The 15,952-nt window shown below is 45.2% G+C and overlaps 1 protein-coding gene across 9 annotated transcripts in view; it reads left to right on the top strand.

Moving 5' to 3' along the window:
- The window catches only part of KIAA1217 (KIAA1217 ortholog), a 1,295,419-nt gene that overhangs the window by 489,999 nt on the left and 789,468 nt on the right, over nt 1–15,952 (top strand). The gene's annotated exons all lie outside the window — the stretch shown is intronic.

Raw genomic sequence — 15,952 nt, forward strand, 5'->3', positions numbered from 1 at the left:
GTGGGAAACCTCATAGGCACAAAAAACCTCCTACGGCTTTCTCAAGACGCTGTGCAATGCTATAAAACTGTTCTTATGCATACAGTGAAACACCACAGAAACAGTGACGCATGTCCTCTAAAGCAAAAAATAAATAAATAGATTTTTTTTTCTACCTTTGTCTTCTCTTTCCTCATCTTCTTGTCACTCTCATCCTTTCATCCACTGTCTGTATGCCTCCCTTTTCCATCTCTCCCTTCAACCCCATTGGTCTGACATCTATCTTCTTCCCTTCCCTCCTCCAATGGTCTGGCATCTATCTCCTCTCTTTCCCTTCCCTCTCCCACACCCCCATGGTCTGGCATTTCACTCTCTCCTCTCCCTTCCCCCCAATTTCATCAGCATCTGCCCCCTTTCTTTCCCTCCAACCCAATTCCTTCCAATATCCTTCCCCCTTATGCCGCTCTCTCCCCTTTCCCTGCATACCAATTCCATCAGCATCCCCTTTCACTCCCTCCACCACCCTTCCATACCACCCTGCTCCCTTTCTCTTCCTCCACAACCCTTCCATACCACCCTGTCCCTCTTTTTCTCCCTCTATCACCCTTCCATACCACCCTGCTCCCTTTCTCTCCCTCTACCACCCTGCCCCCTTTTTCTCCCTCCACCACCCTTCCATACCACCCTGCCCCCTTTCTCTCCTTCCACCACCTTTCCATACCACCCTGCCCTCTTTCTCCTTCCATCACCCTTTCATACCACCCTGACCCCCTTTCTCTCCCTCCATCACCCTTCCATACCACACTGACCCCCCCTTTCTCTCCTTCCACCACCCTTCCATGCCACCTTGTCCCCTTTCTCTCCCTCCACCACCCTTCTATGCTCCTTTCTCTCTTCCTCCAAACCAGCAAGGTCACGTGATGACTGCAGTTGCAAGGGTGCCTTTCTCTGCTCTTCCTCTCAGGGGGCCCTCGGAGCTCTAAATCACCTGGGCAACCCTTCCATTACTGCATTGTTCATCAGCTCGATCATCTTGTCCTTGATGTTCGAGTCCAGCTCCATATCGCTCCGTGCACCCAACACTAAGCATCGTCCCTGTCCGCCTCGCGCTCACTGACACCGAGGAGCCGCAGTGGCGTTCCTCCCCCTCCCGCTCACAAGCACCACTATAATCCACCCACCCCACTAGCTAAACGAATTTGAGGGGAGACTGAGGAAGTTCTGTCAGAAGAAGTAAGTGACGTCAGAGGGGGGTGGACCGTCAGACGCATGAAGTTGTGGCAAAGTCCCACGATGACTGCGGCTGCTGGTCCACCCCCCTCCGATGTCACTTACTTCTTCCGGAGTAAAGGTGGCAGAAGTAGTTACTGCATGACCTGCCTGCACTTCAGTGTGGCTGCCAACTCTGCTCCAGAATAGTCAGCTTGGGGAGTCAGCAGCTGCGCTGAGGTGAGGTGTAGGTTGAAAAGTAAGGCAAGAGGTTCTGGACCCGGCCGGCTCTGCATCCCCCTAGGGCATGCACCTGGGGTGGCCCATCTGCCCCACCCTTGGTACGCCACTTTGTACGGATCATCCCTGGTAAAAGGGGGAGAAAATGTGCCTGGCACTTGCTCAGAGGAGTAATCACTAGCACAGCTCCTCCTCCTCCTGCCTGCCCGAACCCTACCCATCAATCCCTGCCGCTGCTCTCCCTACCTGCTGGCTCAGCTGATGGTGGCAGGGGAATCATCGATCAGCTGAACAGAAAGGACTCCCCGAGGCTGCCGATTGGTGGCTTTGGGGCTTCGGGGCTTCCCCTGCAATTCAGCTGATAGCAGCCTGGAGTCGAATTGGCAGCTTCAGGAGTCCTGCTGCGATCAGATGAGCAGGCAGGAAAGCATGGCTACGGACTTTTTTTTTACCTGGGTGCAGTTGTGCATGTGTAACAGACACACAACAGCAGCACTCATTAAAAAAAGACCCCCAATCCCTCCCATCAATTCTTCCAATGGTCCCCCCCTTCCACTGTGTCACCAAAATAACCTGCTAGTCTACTGGACTGGGACCCCTGATACCCTCTTAACTTGTTCATGAAAGATCAACAGGAGAAAGGCCCACTCCCTCCTTCCTGAAAGCCCACCTCTTGAAAATGGTTGCACAGCTCTTGCCTGGTGCATCTTCTGATGCACTGGGCGGAGCCTTAGGTGCCTGAGACAATCAGGGCTTTAGGCCCTTCCCAGTGCATCCCAGGGGCAGGGCAGCCATTTTGAAGAGGCAGACCTTGAGGCAGGAAGGAGTAGGCATTCATCCTGCCAATCTTTCAATATAAAGTACAGGGGTGTTGGGGGGGGGGCAGAGGGAAGGGGGATGGGGGTCAGCTACAAAGAACATTTTTGGTTTTATTTTAAATAGGCTACTGGCTGCTCCAGAGCTACTGGAAAATTTTGACACCAATTATTCAGTGCTGGGGGCGAGGATGTTCTTGTTTGTGCATTGCAAGGTGAGCTCATTTAAATACTAATGAGCTTCTTGTGATGCATTTGCATAAAGTTATAAGTGTCTGCTACAAGGATCGGTAGCAGTCACAGAGAACCCTTTTGAGCATTTTCAGGAAAGTTTCCATGTCAGTAAAGACTGTTTTAATGAGTCTTACTGGCATGGAAACCTTTTGTGCATCAATGTTCCGTAAGGTGATGGCGAAAGCTAGAAGGATGCTAGGTTGCATAGGGAGTGGTAGGAAAAAGGAGGTATTGATGCCTCTGTATAAGACTTTGATGAGACCTCGTTTAGAATATTGTGTACAATTCAGGAGGCTACACCTTCAAAAAGATATAAAAAGGCTGGAATCGATCCATAAGGCGTATGGGAACAGACTTAAAGATCTCAATCTGTATACTTTGGAGGAAAGGTAGGAAAAGAGAGATATTGTTTTATGTTCCACCCAAAAAATGGAACTTAGCAAAGGAGGACTCTGAATTTTTGCTAACTAATTATTTACTAAGCTCTTACAACTTATTATGTGGAGACATTAATATTAACCTGGAGAAAATCGACCAATCAGAAACCACAGAATTCTGGTCACTCATCTCTTCATTAGGTTACTTCAAACCTCCCCCTGTTAAAACCCACCAAAGAGGCCATCAATTAGATTTAGTTACTTTCTCTTAAAGAACTGCCTAATCCCAAAATCTACTGAAATCAAGATCACTGGACCGACTCACTATGGTCGGACCACAGACTGCAATTTCAAACTTAATTGCCAATTAAAATCTACTAAACCTTCAAACAATACCCCCAAAACAAGAAACAAAAAATTCCATACTAGCAGAGGTAAGATAAATCCTGTAGAATTCTGGTCTCACTATGAGATCGTTTCAGAACAAACTGAAGAAACCGATCAATTTATGAACTCCTGGACTAAAGACAGCACCAACATTCTAAATGAAATAGCTCCCATTAAAACCCGTAGAATGAGACTTAGAAACTTAGATGGCTGGTTCGATACAGAGCTGCTAATGATAAAGAGAGACTTAAGAAAATCGGAAAGACTGTGGCTAAAATCAGGAGCACAAGAACATAGAGTTGCCTGGAGAATAAAACTAAAAAACTATAAAAATCTAGCCAATGAAAAATGCAAAAACTTCTATGCCCACAAAATCGGGGACATTTCAAACAATAGCAGCAGCTTTTTCAAGCTGGTAAAGGATTTATACAATATAGAAACCTTCACTGACACTCCAGAAGAATCTACTCTAACTTCAAACAACATGGCCGACTTTTTCAACTCCAAAATACAAAAATTAAGATCCTCGCTAACTGTCCCGGCCAAGCCCTACTGGTGCTACCCCATCCTGTTAGATTCAGACGTTTCCAGAGCCGACCTGAACTGGAACAAATTCTCAACCATTGACTGACAAACTTTTAGTAAAAACTACAATAAATATGCCAACTCCTACTGCAGATTGGATACCTGTCCCCCAAATGTCATGAAATCCGCCCGTCAATTTTAAGGTCAAGATGTTGACTTGGGTAAACTTCCTACTATCCTCAGGGATTTTCCCAGTGGAACAAGGTCACATTATGATTACGCCAATTTAAAAAAATGCAAAAGAACCATCTAACATTGCATCCAATTTTAGACCTATCGCCAATATCCCTCTGGTAACCAAAGTAGCAGAAGGCGTGGTAAATACCGAACTCACCACATACCTGGAGAAACACAATATCTTACATGACAACCAATCCGGCTTCCGGTCAGGTCATAGTACCGAAACAATCATAGCTTCGTTGTTTGATTACCTTCATCTTCTATTCAGCCAAGGCTCATGTGCTCTGATACTGCAACTTGATCTGAGTAGCGCATTTGACTTGATAGACCATGACATCCTACTGGACTGTTTGACATCTATTGGGATCTCAGGTCATGTTCTCAATTGGTTCCATGGGTTTCTGAAAAATAGAACCTATAAAGTGTTGTAACCAAGGACTGTGGTCTACTCGGGACTCAACAGCACCCCTCAGTGGTTACAACAAACAATAGCACTAGCGTGTGACCCGGACTGGAGTCACCCTGCAGGCTTGGACTGACACCATAAAAAATCAAAATGTTCAAAAAGGTAGTAAATCAAAATACTTCAGGTTTATTCCTTCCAACATAAAAATCAGGAAAAACATGAACCAAACAAACAGGTAAGTAAACCATAAACCTTCAAGCAGTCCAAACTCAAAGTGAGCAATAAACAGTTCCAAGAATAAAGCTCAACTACTTTCCTTATTATTTCCTCTTCAGGATTTTCTTCCCTGAGGTTAGGTTCACCTCAGAGCTCACTGCAACCTGCTCCCAAACAGGTTGTACAGTTTAGTACCAACATAGAGTTCAAGTCACTGAATTCACTATACACAGTGTTTCTCTAGTGAAGCCTATGGCAGGTTTACACTAAACTGCCAGGCAAAGGAGAGTGTCACAGGTTTGCTTTCATTTAGCTATAATATAGCCTACAAAATATGCCCTCCCAGGTAACAGCAAACCTCTCCCAAATACTGACACCTTCAGCTTCAGAAAAGCAAAAGAAAAATAAAGCAAAAATCCCAAGAGGTCCAGTTTCAGCACACAGTCACTTTCCAACAAAGGGGCTGAAAACTCACTCACTGTTTCTGCCAATTAGGACTTGCAGCTGATGGAAAGACCAACCTCCATGGCTTCCTCACAAGGACTCACTTCCTCAGGCAGGTTGTCAAGTTCCATTGGAAGATCAGCATCAGAAAGAACTTCCTCCAGCATTTCTCCGGCCTCCTGCACCTCCATGAGTGAGGTTGTATCATCCCTGCTTTGCCCGAGGAGACTCTCAGGGAAGAGAGGTCTGAACCTTCTCCCTAGCCTGCCTGTCTGCTTGCTCTCAGCTGCTGGCTTTTGTACTGCAGGGGCACGCCCTATTCTACCTGAGTCAGCAGACCTGCCTGGGGCTCTAGGGCTCCTCCTGTGGTGACCTAGATACTGCTCTTGCAGGAGATCCTTGGAGATTTCAGGCTCCCCCTGGTGGTTAACCTGAAAATCATCCCTAGAACAATCCTCATCCATTCCCTTTCGGGTTTTCTTTTGTGTCTTAGCAGGAACTTTAGCTGGAACCAGGTCAGGCACCATGCCTGTCTGGTTACAGTGTGTAAGGATGATATTACCTCCTATGGTTGGGACAATCCCTGTGGGGTCCCACAGGGCTCCCCCTTGTCACCCACCCTGTTTAACATCTACCTTGCCTCCCTAGGAAACCTCTTGCAGACCCTAAATCTCAAATTCTTCATCTATGCGGACGACATCACCATAGTCATTCCGATCTCTTGCTTTTCATCAGAACTGATAAATTCTCTATCATTCATACTAAATCAGGTTGAACTTTGGATGTCAGCGTTCAGATTAAAGCTAAACTCTGACAAAACTAAATTTTTCTTGGCAGCCCCAAACGACAAAATCAAAGAAACTACGTTACATGTAAATGGTCTGGATTACTGCATTGAACAAACCCTAAAAACACTAGGAGTCACTTTAGACAAGCATCTCACACTAGAGAAACACACTGACCTAGTATTTAAGAAATGTATATCGATGCTTTGGAAACTCCGCACAATCAAAAAATTCTTTGGTGACGCCTCCTTTCGTCTGCTGGTACAGTCTTCTATCCTAAGCGTTCTGGATTACTGTAACATCATATACTTAGGCGCCTTCAAGAAAATCACCAGGAAGTTGAGGTTGGTCCAAAATACCGCCGTCCATCTCATCTTTGGATTGAAGAAATGGGAGCACATAACCCCTTTCTACCACAAATTGCACTGGCTGCCATTTGAATCCAGAGTTCTATTTAAGTTCTCATGCATCTGCTATAAAACAGTATTTGGCATGTCACCAGACTACCTTTATCCACACTTCACCCTGAATTACAATAATAAGAGCTCCCGCAGAATAAACCTATTCGCCTTTCCTTCATTGAAATCGTGTCATCTTAAAAGATTCTTCGAAAGAACCTTCGCTTTTCAAGCGGCCAAACTAAACTCATGGCTCACCCAAATTGTACTAGATGCCTCTTCATATCTCAACTTTAGAAAGCAGATCAAAACCCAACTCTTCAACAATCCAAATCCTTAACGCACCCCTCCCTCAACTTCCTTAACCCCTCCCTTAACCCCCTCCACCCCTTCCCTTTCCTTTAAGAGGTTCTCCCCCACCTCCTTAAAGCTTCTATGCATCTTCTCTTAAATGCATTGTATATTCTTATTGTATGTACTATACATAATCTCTTCCCTCACTTAAATTGTAAACGTATAATTAGTATGCATCTGTCTCCTCTTAAATTCATTGTATATACTCACTGTATGTAATGTACTAAATCTTTTCCCTCACTTAAATTGTAATCGTATAACTAGTTTGACCTCATGATTGCTTTATTATGTTCCTCAATTCCAACCACATAGTCTGTACTTCATCTAACTGTTGTGAACCGCCTAGAACTCCCTGGGTATGGCGGTATTCAAAAATAAAGTTATTATTATTATATGATAGAGACGTTTAAATACCTACATGATATAAATGTGCACGAGTTGAGTCTCTTTCATTTGAAAGGAAACTGCAATGAGAGGGCATAGGATGAAGTTAAGAGGTGATAGGCTCCGGAGTAATCTGAGGAATCTGAGGAAATAGATACGTTGAACAGTCTCCCGGAAGAGGTGGTGGAAACGAAGACTGTATCTGAATTCAAGAGGGCCTGGGATAGGCACAAGGGATCTCTCGGAGAGAAAAAGAGATAATGGTTAGTGTGGATAGGCAGACTGGATGGGCCATTTGGCCTTTATCTGCCGTCATGTTTCTATTTTCTATGTATGTTTACTGCAGCTGTTGGAACTGCTTTTCTCATAGAAATATACTGGGTTCTTTTTCTTTTTAGTTGGAGCTCATTTCTTTTCTGCCTCTACCACCCAGAAACGTCCTCCAGATCACCTTCTCCTTTCCTGTGACTACAGCAGCTTTATAGTCCTCCTCCACCTCCTTCTTTTCATTGTTTGGATTCCACCATCATTGCTGCTAGGTAAAATGGAGCCCACTAACATAGGGAGGGAGTGAAAGTGGTTTAGAGAACTGCAGACTTAAACTCACACGTAGTTAGAGTTACCAGATGTCTGGGAAAACCCGGACATGTCCTCTTTTTAGATGCCCAAATGGACTTTCCAAAACCCAACAGTTTGTCCAGGTTCTGGAAAGCCCCAACGAGCTCCAGCTACATCTGGAGGGCCTCTGAGCATGTGCATATGATGCCACACACATTTGCGCATGCTCCAGGCTCTCCAGACGAACTTTTCGGGGAAGAAGAGAGGAAGTTTGTGGGGGTGGGCCTGGGGGCAGAATGGGGAGGGGCTGGAGACTGAACTGGGAGGGGCTGGGGTAGAATGGGGCGTGGCCACAGGCAGAACAAGGCGGGATCATGTATCCAGAGTTTGCGGCCCGAAATATGGTAACCCTATACATAGTAGCCATCCATCTATTTTCTTGACATTAATGCAAAATTATGCTGACTCCTGAGAAAAAAAAAGAATTGGCAATCCTAACCTCCCAAATGATGGTGCCAAGATTGTCTGTACTGATTTCAGCAGCATCATACAGGTAAAGCTGTGAAAATCCAAGGATGGTCCCAGTCAGTGCTACTGATTCAGGCAGCAGCATCTACTACCCAGAGAGATAGTTTTAAATATCAACTCATCTATTTCTGTATATACAACCAAGATCTAGACTGGGTCTCATTGTGGGTGAGTAACAGAGAAAGAGTGAGTTACTGTTCCCGTGTAAAGCATCCACTGACATAGGGCCTTCCAGCTTGTTTTATCCTTGCTCCTGAGGATCCAAAAAATAGGATCAGACCCATGGCCCAATGATAACCTATCTAACTGAAGGTAACTGACACATTTGACCGTAATAAATATATGTGAGACAAATAGATCGTGAGACAAATAGATCAAGTCCTCCCAATCTTGTCTAGATGAGCCAATATCTAGGTAAATTTCAGGACGCCCACTATGACTATGCATTAGATAAATTTATATGCAGTAGAGACACAGCATATGCAAATTTATATTATACACACTCACTGCACATACCCTATAAATTCACCTGGCTAGTCCTGATTTGGAAGCCTGGCTGGGAAAGATCAGCATTAATCTTTTCATCTCGAGATCAATGCACTGTTTTAAGCTGTTATTCCCTTCTTCCCTGCGTGTATGCTGAGAAAAGTTGTTCGAATCCACCTTGGCATTCCAAGGCCCCAAAGTTTGGAATAGCTTTTCACAACACCTACGTCAACTGGACGCATATTACAACTTCAGGAAAAAAGCTATAGACACATCTCTTTGAACCTCTAATTTCAGATGGGATTTTTCTACACGCTGAGAAGTTGTTCGAATCCAGCTTGGCATTCCAAGGCCCCAAAGTTTGGAACAGCTTTTCACAACACCTACGTCAACTGGACACATATTACAACTTCAGCAAAAAGCTATAGACATCTCTTCGAACCTCTAATTTCAGATGTAAAGACTTTTCTACACCCTCGAAACTGTAATTCATTGTTCATGACAGCTGATTAGAAATCGTGTTGTAAACCGCAATGAATCTTTGTAGAAACTTGCAGTATAGAAGAAAATGTATAGTATGGTATGGTATTAATGTAGTGGGGGCTGATATTCCAAAGCTTTCCTTCAAGAAGTCAGTGCACTGCAAACTGATTGAAGAATACTGTAATTTATGTTCATACCAAGTGCCACTTACACACTAATTATGATAAATTACCATCTATTAATGTGAGGAAGCTTGAGACACAGAAACAAGCTGTTTTTGAAACAAAAACAAAAAAAGGAAAGGGTTGGTTTGAGCAGTTGTACCGCTCATGGGGCTTTCTTTTGAGGTAAATTACAAAATCATGAATCACTCTTGACCCAAACCTGAACTTTAGTCAGTCTATGAGTTAGCTATTCAAGAAAATCCCCCGTTCCTTTAATCTTTCCTTTGTAGTGCTGTGTGCTGTTCGTTATAGAAACATAATAAAGGAAAGACATGTTTGTCTTCCTGTTTTCCTTTAACAAATGTAATATTTAAAGTGTGAAAGCAGCATCAGTTTAGCCTACAAAAATTTTGCATTTCTGGATGAACTGTGTTATATGCCCATGTTTTTCATAATCAAACTTGATAGTTACAGATATACAGTGGAACCTCGGTTTGCGAGTAACGCGGTTTGATAGTGTTTTGCAAGACGAGCAAAACACTCAGCAAACTTTCGGCTCGCAAACCGAGCACTGGCCTGATAAACGAGCACTTGCACTGCAGGAAGCGCCGCTTCAGAGGGATTCCTCTTCCATCCGCTGGCCAGCCTTCTACGTCGGGTGCCTTCCGCATGTTGGTGAGCCTCTATCTGAGTCTACACAGCCGAGTGCCGTTCCACCTGCACGTTACGTATGATCACGAACAACGTCAATCATCGGCATTGTGCGTATCATACACAACGTGCAGGTGGGACGGCACTCGGCTGCGTAGGCTCAGATAGAGGCTCTCCAACATGTGGAAGGCATCCGATGTGGAAGGCTGGCCGGCGGATGGAAGAGGCATCCCTCCAAAGCGGCACTGCGGGGTTCTTCAGTGGATGACGGATGGAGGAGGCGGACAGAGGAGACGGCGCTGCAGCACCCGGCACCCAACAGGTATAGACCCATGGGCCACCTTTTGGGTTCTGAAACGAATCGTCTATGTTGCCACTATTTTCTATGGGGCACTTTGCTTTGATATACGAGTCCTTTGGATTACGAGCATGCTTCTGGAATAAATTATGCTCGTAAACTAAGGTACCACTGTAGATGTAAATAAATTGGTTTATCTGAGTGTTTAAAGTTCTGGTTTGGTACTTATATATCAGTTTTTGACTGCCACTGTTTTGATATTTAGGGGTCCTTGTACTAGGCTGCTGTAAGCAATAGCACACGCTTACCACAGCTTAAAAGGGTTTACCACAGGATGCACTGAAGCATCCTGGAATAAATTCTTTTTTTTTTTTTTTTTAATCTTTATTAATTTTTAAATATTAACAGTGCATTGCAAAAATTTTAAACATAAATGAATCAGGAAAAGCACTTTAAATATACAAACATTCTGAAAACAATCATTTTTCTCTCCCCCTCCTTCCTCCCATTTATCCATAAAAGTATAACCACATATAGAATTTCAATAAACTAAATACAAGAAATAATGATGCCCCACCCTGGATGTGTAAGGAAATTAACTAAAAAGACTAATGTGATTCAACAAATGATCTGTGCATACTATTCATGCGCCTTCTGCACTAATCAGTTAGCACATCTACATTACTGTGTGCTGATTAGCACAAGATTAGTCCATGAACCCTTACAAAATAGGTGGCAGTAAGAACCAGATTTTATAAATGATGCCTAAAGTTAGGCGCCTTGATTGGCACTTCTAGCCAATCTAGGTACCTCACTTAATTGGCACTGCTAATTAAAAATGCCATTGAAAATCCATTAAAAATGAATTAGCTGGTAGGCACCTTCCATTTCAAGGTAACTCTCTACACTGAGACACCAACCAGCAAGTAGGCATGGTTAGGAGCAGCTGTTAAGCACTGGACCTTTAGGGTGAATTTTGGGCATGGTTTGACTTAAGCACCGGTGGGCACCTAACTTAGGCACTCTCATTTAGGCCAGGAAATCCCAGTGTGCCTAAGGATTCAATGCCTACAGGCACCTAAGAGTGCCTTGTAGCCACTAAGTAAAGAATGACACAGGGACAAATTTGTCCCCGTCCCAGCAGGAACTCAATTTCTCTGTCCTGTCCCCATGAGTTTTGTCGCTGACCCTGGCCCTGCCCCATTCCTGTAAGCTCTGCCTTAACCACACAAGCCTCGAACACTTATGATTTTAAAGTGTTTGAGGCTTGTAAGATGAGGACAGAGCTAGCAGGAATGGGGCAGGGACAGGAAAAGAACTTGCTGGGATGGGAAAATGAGTTCCCGCGGGGATGGGAAAAATTTGTCCCAGTGTCATTCTCTACCACTAGGTGTTATTCTATAAATGGTACCTAGTGAATGTTTGCCAACTTGCCTCAGTGGTGCCTCCAAGTTAGGTGCCATTCGGTCTAAGTGTTCCTGTGCTAATTTTTATTCCAATACAATAGGGGAGACATTCTAGGCAGCAGGGTTATTTCCCCATAGCCGCGTGCTGCTGCAGAAGGAATCCACCCTGGATTTTTTACTCTGCCTCTGTTGTACTTCACTGGGCTCTCTAGCTCCATGTTCAGTTCTTTCCTTCTGCACGTGTGCCTGCAGGAGTGTTTGTTCTGCTCTCCCTATTTTATTATTTTAACTCTATGTAATTTTGTCCCCTTTTCGGGTATTTTAGTGCTTGGAGCGAATTTGAAGCACTGCCTGCTAGAGAATCCACACTTCCTTCTGTAGCCTACCTGCACACAACCAGGCAGACACAGAGGACACAACTGGCGTAGAGGACAGCCACAGCAGGCACAGAGGACAAAGCAGGCATAAAGGACACACAACCAGGCAGACACAGAGGACACAACAGGCGTAGAGGACAGCCACAGCAGGCACAGAGGACAAAGCAGGCATAAAGGACACACAACCAGGCTGACACTGAGGACATAACCAGGCGAACACAGAAGACACAGCAGGCACAGAAGACATCCACAGCAAACACAAAAGACATCCACAGCAGACACAGAAGACATCCACAGGATACCGGCAAGTGGGTGGCAATGTAAGCAGTAGACAAAAGCAGGATGTTAAGCTACCCAGTTTTCTGCACCGTCTGCCATATATATGACTACCTCCCTTCTGGGAGGCAGTCTTACGTATGCGCTCGAAGCGGAGAACTGGAAAGCCTGAAGAAGCAAGTCAGACTCCTGGAGGGCAGAATACTGGAACTGGAGGAAGAAGACAGAGATGCAGAGATCATCAAGACAGAGGACACCATCGAGGAAGAAGTCCAGATGCTGGAGAATTTCATAGGCCTACAAGGAGGCCGTGGAAAAACACCAGCTACAGTGGAACTGCCGGGATACGCTTACAGAGTGTGGGCCACCAGACGGACAGCCACCATGAGGAAATGGGGGACACGGCAGCAAGATCTGGAAACAGCAGAAGGAACCCACAAGAAGACATACGCCAGGATGAGAGGAAATGGATAGGAACGAAGGACATGGACCTAAGGCTGCAGAGATGGGCATACATCAGGGATACAGACCTGCGGCTGGAGAATCAAGACAAGATAGGACAGCAATCGTCGTGGGGGATTCTATCATCAGACAAGTTGCCACATAGCGGGAGGAATACTGGATCGACTAGTGACCTGCCTACCGGGAGCCAAGGTAGAAGACATAGTGAGCCGCATCAACAGGATCGTCGACAGTGTGGAAGAAGAAGATATGGCAGTGGTGATCCATGTGGGGACGAACAATGTGAGCAACAGGAACTGCAACAGAGAAGTACTGAAGGACCAGTTCCAGATGCTAGGAAGGTAGCTGAAGACCAGAACGCAGAGGATAGTATTCTCAGAGATCCTTCCGGTACCCAGGGCAGATGAGAAGAGACAGATGGAGCTGCAAGCAGTCAACGCGTGGATGCGGCGCTGGTGTGAGGAAGAAAGATTCCACTTCGTGCGCAACTGGACTACGTTCTGGGGGAACAGCAAGCTATTCAGGAAGGACGGCCTCCACCTCAGCAGAGACGGAACAAGGATACTTGCAAGCAACATCAAGAGAGAAGTTGAGAAGTTTTTAAACTAGGAAGAAGGGGAAAGCCGACAGTCAACCGAGAGAGAGAGTCGATGATTCGGGAACCGGTATACCCGGAGGATACCATGCAGGAAGATGGAGGGAAAGACTCACCAGATCGCAGACAAGACAGACCGAAAGGGACACAAGAGGGAAGGATGTGCAAGAAGGGAACAGGCTGCAAACTCAAGTATATGTACATGAATGCAAGGAGCCTTAGAAATTATAATTAGAAGCTGTGGCACAAAAGGATAACGTTGAGATTGGCATCACAGAAACATGATGGACTGATGAAAATGTCTGGACTCGGTGCTACCTGGATACAAACTATACCGCAGAGACAGAGGGACTCAAAAAGGAGGAGGCATTGCCATATATGTCAAAGAGGGAATTGAGTCTACTGGAGAGAACATGCCACATCAGACGGATAAGTTAGAGTCTCTATGGGTCAAAATTACGGGAACAAATGGACTGGAAACGAGGATAGGCATCTACTACCGACCCCCAGGGCAGTCCGAAGAAATTGATGGAGAAATGACGGATGAGATTAAATGCAACTGTAAGGAAGGCAATGCAGTTATCATGGGCGACTTCAACTATCAGGGATAGAATGGAACCTAGGCACCTCCAGTTCCTGGAAACTGTAGGCGATTGCTTCCTGGAAAAGCTTGTCATGGAAAACACAAGAGGAAATGCAATTCTGGACTTAATTCTAAATGGGCTGCAAGGATGTAGAAGTAGAAGGGACGCTGGGAAACAGCGATCACAATATGATCCACTTCAACCTGGAAATAGGGGCGAAATATAGGTCCAGAACGACGGCCAAAGTGCTAAACTTCCGAAAAGGGAATTATGAAGAGATAAGACGCATGGTGGGGAAGAAGATTAAGAAGAGGATAAACACTGTAAAAATGCTACAGCAAGCTTGTTCTCTTTTTAAGGATATGGTCACCGAGGTGCAAAATCTATATATATCGCGTATCAACAATGGATCAAAGAAGAAAAAGAATAAAGAACCGGAGTGGCTCACTGTAGAGGTTAAGGAAGCGATCAAAGACAAAAGAACCTCGTTTAAGGAATGGAAAAGATCAAAAACAGATGAAAACTGGAATAAGCACAAACAACATCAACGCAGGTGCCATAAGGCAGTAAAAGGGGCCAAAAGAGACTACGAGGAATAAATAGCCAAGGAGGTGAAAAACTTCAAGCCGTTCTTTCGACATATTAAAGGGAAACGACCTGCGAAGGAAGGGACCGTTGGATGACCTAGGAATAAAGGGAGCGCTAAAGGAGGACAAAGCAATCGCTGACAGATTGAACACATTTTTTGCGTCTGTATTTACCGAAGAGGATATACACAGCATATCGGAACCCATCAGGCTATATGCTGGAAGTGAAAACGGGAAACTGACAGGGTTAACTGTCAGTCTAGAAGAAGTATGCACGCAGATTGACAGGCTTAAGAGCGATAAATCCCCGGGACCGGATGGCGTCCATCTGAGGGTCATCAAGGAACTGAAAGGGACCATAGCTGAGCTGCTTCAACTAATAGCCAATCTGTCGATCAAAAGGGGAAAAATTCTGGAGGACTGGAATGTGGGGAATGTTTCGTCAATCTTCAGAAAAGGTTAGAGGGGATACCCGGGAAACTACAGAACGGTAAGTCTGACCTGGGTACCGGGAAAGATGGTAGAGGTGCTGATAAAGGACCGCATCATTGATCATTTTGACGGACACAGTCTGATGAGGACCAGCCAGCACGGTTTCAGCAAAGGCAGATCTTGTTTAACAAACCTGCTGCACTTCAATGATGGAGTAAACAGGCAGATAGACAAGGACGACCCAGTTGACATTGTATATCTTGACTTTCAGAAGGCGTTCGACAAGGCTACGCATGAACGACTACTTTGGAAAATTGTGAGGGTGAAATACTCACGTGGATTAAAAACTGGCTGGCGGATAGGAAACAGAGAGTGGGGGTATATGGACAATACTCAGACTGGAAGAGCGTCACCAATGGAGTGCTGCAAGGCTCGGTGCATGGACCCATGCTCTTCAACATCTTTATAAATGATCTGGACATAGGTACGACGAGCAAGGTGATAAAATTTGGGGACGATACGAAGTTAATCAGAGTAGTGAAGATGCAGGGGGATTGAGAAGATCTACAATGTGACATAATCAGGCTCGAGGAATGGGCATCGACATGGCAGATGAGGTTCAACCTGGACAAGTGTAAAGTGATGCATGTCGGTAACAAAATTCTCATGCACGAATACAGTATGTCCAGGGCGATATTTGGAGAAACCTCCCAGGAAAGGGACTTGGGAGTTCTGATCGATAAGTTGATGAAGCCATCCACACAATGTGCGGCGGCGGCGAAAAGTGCGAACAGAATGTTAGGAATGATAAAGAAGGGGATCACGATCAGATCGGAGAAGTTTATCATGCCTATGTACCAGGCCATGGTGCGCCCTCACCTGGAGTACTGCATACAGCACTGGTCGCCATACATGAAGAAGGATATGGTACTACTCAAAAGGGTCCAGAGAAGAGTGACTAAGATGGTTAAGGGGTTGGAGGAGCTGCTGTACAGTGAAAGATTAGAGAAACTGGGCCTCTTCTCCCTCAAACCAGAGGAGATTGAGAGGTACTGAAGGGGATAGACTTAGT

Source organism: Geotrypetes seraphini, chromosome 2 (genome assembly GCF_902459505.1).
Source record: "Geotrypetes seraphini chromosome 2, aGeoSer1.1, whole genome shotgun sequence".
NCBI lineage: Eukaryota > Metazoa > Chordata > Amphibia > Gymnophiona > Dermophiidae > Geotrypetes > Geotrypetes seraphini.